The sequence below is a fragment of the Amblyomma americanum genome, chromosome 2, assembly GCF_052857255.1.
Source record: "Amblyomma americanum isolate KBUSLIRL-KWMA chromosome 2, ASM5285725v1, whole genome shotgun sequence".
Taxonomy (NCBI): Eukaryota; Metazoa; Arthropoda; class Arachnida; order Ixodida; family Ixodidae; genus Amblyomma; species Amblyomma americanum.
Genome location: NC_135498.1, coordinates 90,583,918 through 90,589,006, shown reverse-complemented (window position 1 = coordinate 90,589,006; position 5,089 = coordinate 90,583,918).

Genomic DNA, 5,089 nt, shown 5'->3' with positions numbered 1-5,089 from the left:
ATTGCATATGTGTGCTCGGTCTCTCGCGGACAGCACCAGAAGCTTTCGACTATCTGGTCATCAAGCAGGATGGGGAGGCATGGAGGCTTGTACCACCTTCAGTTTGAACCTGTCATTGACCTTAATTACGACGACTGCCAATGCCTAGTTAATGCTACAGGAATTACTTTATGTTGCCAGCTGCATCCTCATTGATCTGGAATCGCATACCTAATTCACGTCTGCCCGCTACACTACGACAGTGTTTTAAGTGCCGGGCGCGCGTGTACTGTTGATCCGTCCTCCAAACTTCACTTTCACTAAGGCCTATGACAGCCCATTTAACAGCACGCCTAGACTACCTCACTCTCAAAGATTCTAGCGTTAAAGATTTCCAAGTTCAGTTTCCAATTCCGGGCTGCCCGGAGCCAGACATTCTTGGTACTCTTCGATACGTCGCATGCCTGACCGCCAGTTTAGTCAGTTGTGACGTTGCCACTGGGAACTGAGGGCCGATGGTTAATGTATTCATAAAGGAGGTGGCAAGCATATAGTTTATCAGTATTACTTAGAAAGTTGGCGCTACTCTGCATGCAAAATTCTTAAAAAGCATTTCATCCATCGCGGTAATGCGATAAGCCGGGGTTTCTTATTTGGCTTGGCTAATGCTGAGCTAAAGACGTGAATTCTGGCACGGAATCGGCAGCCTCAATGACGTAAACTTCATTGCTTGAAACGCGAAAGGTCAGTGATTCATCATCTGTCCCTCCTAGCTCTGATTAAAGTGCACAAGGAAATGTTCGCTTCTACTCAGAAGTTCAATACCAAAGAGCAGCTGCTCGGGCTGACGCGCGAGACACGTCAGTTTCAATACAATCATCTTGGAATAGAAAAATGAAGAGTCAGAAATTGTAAAGGAATAACGAATACAAGTCTTTGTGTAGCGATATTTTGACAAATCATGAAATCAGGTATATAAGATCTCAAGAGGAGCGCTTTGATCTTGTTAGAAGTTGGTTCAGCCACTGTAAGTACGAGATTTTTTTTTTCTAAGAGTAATATGTTCTGAGGATGCGAGGCTGCGCTTTTTAACTATTTTTCGAAGTATTATAATTGCATGGTTTGATTGAGATCTCTAAAAGTGCTGTCAGGAGTGGTACAGAGAAAACTTAGTGCTTTAATTGCCTAAATTATGAGCTATAAACCATTACGAGCCTTGTGAAATTCCACTTTCAAGAACCCAGTTGAAGTTTATATCAGGTAACCCATCTCGATATAATACATTATTAATCACTGATCCCTTAAACAAATACTGCCGATTATGTGCACGCGAGTATTAAAAAATGTCAGTCTTCAGTTAGTTTAAAACAATACGAAGACGCTCGATACTTGGGCCAAATAGAACATGAAGTACCTGGAAGCGATTCACAAGCATTATGATTTCGCTCGCAGGAAAGGCTTGGCGAGGATCACAGGCAATCACTAAGGAATACAACGGCACCGTGAACCGTCCTGAAGGCCACGCGGTCGCTGTTAATTGGTGTTGTGAACTTCAGTCTCTTAAATACTGTGACAAAGATGACAAAGTTGACAGTGGCGCGGGACGGAGCGCTCGCTCTAGGCCAGCGGTCATTAAATAATCTCATTGCCATCAGTAAACCCGCCTTATTCTTCGCCTGGCTGGCACGTAAAAATATGTTCAGTTTTGCAATACTTCCCCTTCTGCCCTCATGGACGGCTGGGACAATTTCTTTGAGCGGTCTGCGAAGGTGGATAAGTGGAGACGTACGACGTTAGAACGAAAAGAAAGTGTTGGGATTTATTTGCTGGAGGCGCTAGCATCAAGGGTGCATTGCATGCTATGCAGTTTTCTTTGCGCAACATCAGAGAAGAGTGAGGATAATAAAGTTAAATAACAAAACTTTTGAGAACGCATTCGTAACGCCATTATATGATCCAAGAGGGATAGCGAGCAGAGACCTACGTGAAGCCCTTTAGCATGAAACCATTAGCAACCATTTGTTGTCCGGGTCTTTTGTTTTCCTTTTGCAAATTTTCGCACACACTAAGCCGGAAAGCGCATGGGGGATAAAGTTTGCACACATGCGGTTTCCCTCAGAGGTATCCCTGCACGCTATAGCGTTTACATCCTGCTCCATGGCAGGCGCGATGATCGCACGGTTTCAGACGCGAGGGCACTACTTCAAATCCATCAAATCTTCCGATATCCGTTGCATTGACCACTCCATTGTCTCCCTTGATCGCTGTTGAATGAAAAGATGCATGTGTGTGCCTCCCACAATATTGATGCTTGGGAAGGTGAGGGGACTTCCGGGGGTATGGTGGGCTCGTATTCACAGCCTGGTGTTTTTTGACATCACCATAATAAAGTTTTCCTTTTCGGCAATTTTTGCATGCAATACATATAAAAAACCACCTTTGTGGCTTAGAGGTAGCGCTTCAGCTTCGAGGCAGAGCGGACCGAAGTTCGATCCGCACTGCACTCTAACTAGTTTTTCAGGGTGCAATCTATTCATATTCAATTTCTTGTAGGTCCCTTTGAGCATCTGATGTGACGTCAGACTTCACAAACCACATGTGACCTACGACGTCAACGCCAAGCATGACACGCTACGAGGGTTGTGACGTCACAGACACTGGGTTTGACGTGGAACGTGAAGTCTAACGTTATCGCCTTAAAATGGTCCACATGTGGCACCTGAACAGAAAACGGCTTTGTAGATCGCTGCAATCTGATGAAACTCCGCACTAAACTTACATCACATGGGTGCTAACATCGCAGCCCCTCAAATAAATGTTCAGCAATCTGGCACTCTGCGTCGGAACAGATCGGCTTTCACTTCGCAATGCTGAAATTATTTTAATTTTATTTCATGACTGCATTCAGTATTTTTATGCCTTTGGTGTTTACGAGATGTCAGTATTTACTAATACACAAAACATGATTATCTGGCGTTGTCCTGCTCACTTTCTCTTAATCTGCATCACAACGATTTGCGTTGATGATGAGAGATAGTCATCGTGCTTTCGATGAGACGGATTACGTCTTGACATGTAATGTTATTGATCTGAACCAAGCCTTAAAGGAACACTGAGTACAAATGAAAATTGTCCTGTATCGATACCGTGAAAGAGGTTACCGTGATTTAATCTCAGAGACCACACCACTCATCGAACATGGAGCTGATTTAAGCTAGAAACGTTGAAAAAACAAAAATAAACGCAACGCCATCACCCAGTAGATTGGCTAATTGAGATGCCTGCGGGGACCTCGTTTTCGCGCAGGTTGAGGTTGAGGTGTTGAATGCTACAGGTAGGGTTAGCCTTGCTTTATCTGCCGGCAATTGCTCCACCGCAGCGTCCCTTCGATATTAACAATGCCGCATCTACCCCTCTAAGCGCACAGTCTCTTATAATAGCACACATTCTCTCCCGCAGTCACCATCTATGCACACAATCAATCCACACAGTTCACATCACAGTCCACTCCAGAAGTCACCATCTATGCACATATTCAGTCACAGTAGAACGTAGGCCATTGTAGTGCCACACACCATACACACATTCACTCACAGTATAAAGTAGTCCACTCCGGAAGACACCATCTACGCACACATTCAATCACAGTAGGCCATAGTCCGTTCCTGCTGTCACCATTTAAAAACAAGATCCGTGTTCTGCAGAAATGTTAAAAGAAGGCGTGCAGCCTCCCTCTGCATGTCTGGTTTCCACTCGGGTAGACAATGTCCTGCACTGTGCTGTGACGGGTTCCTGTCTTCTTGAAGGAAGCTAACATCACATGCCTTTCCCGCGTTGTACTCTGGGCAGTACATAATATAATGTTCGATATCCCCGCACATACCACATAAAGAGCAGAGCGGAGACGATGCTATGCCGGTCTTATGCATCCATGCAGGAGTGTGAGCAGAGGCCGTGCGAATTCGATGTAAAAGGGTCGCCTGAGATCTTCTCAGTCCCTTGGTCACACATGGCTTGTGGGACGCACTCCACAGGGTACTGAAGTGATCGAGTACCGTTTTCCCACAGAGACATTTCCCATCTTGAGGTATATTATTTTGATGGAATCCTCGAGCGCAAGGTCTCGGGCGCTACTATACTGTGTTATTGTAATGCACACTGAACTCTATGATGGATCATGTGCACTTTAATAAATTTTTGCATAGCACCACTTCTGCTCGTAGTCAATGACTCCAAGACTGCGGCATTTAAGTTCAAAAAAAACCTCCAGTGTTCGCTTCGCTTGGCGGGAAAATATACTTTCCTAAGTGATCGACCAAAAATTTCCATGACTTCTTCAATAAAATCCCAATGGTACCTAAATGGTACCGAACTCCATTCGTACAAAACTTGTGCGGCAACCGTTTGCCGTGCAGGGTTCCGGGTGGTGTCGTACGATTTTTCGTGCACATAGCTAACATGTGCTAGTCAAGTTTGAGGCTAGCTTGCGACAGCAATTCGAACGGACGACACGTGCACCTTCAATTGCATACCTTCCCAGACACTTTACCTCCTCACTTAATGCGTGGTTTAAGTGTCCACCAAGATGTGAGACGGTGACTGCGCCACTACATATCCTGAAAATCAATATTTTGATCAAGGTTGAGATGCAACCGTTTGCCGTACAGCGTCTCAGCAGGTGTCTTATGCGCGCGTATGCGTAGGTGGATGTCAGTGCACGCAGAGGCTTTATTGTTTCCGCATTCCAACGCGTGAGCAGTCTTAATTGCCTCTGCCAGATTTTTGTCGCGGTTATTGCTAACCTTATATTTGGAGACCCCCATTCTTTAACGACCTTCTTGTTCTAGAATGTGGCCAATGATCTCTCTCGCTTATCCCTTCCATAAATAGAATTGACGAGTTTCAGCTCAAAGGCCGTGAGATTCGCCGTCGTCCATGCAGTGACCTTGTTAACGTTAAGAAAGCCACGACTACTGCAAAGTGTTAAGGAACGTGTACCGTGAAACAAGTTTATATGATCGCAGTTACATGTGAACAAAAACTAAGTGCAGTCTATCAAAACATCTCGAAAGATGATATTTGAAGTATAGCATTAATGTACTGCTTTCTT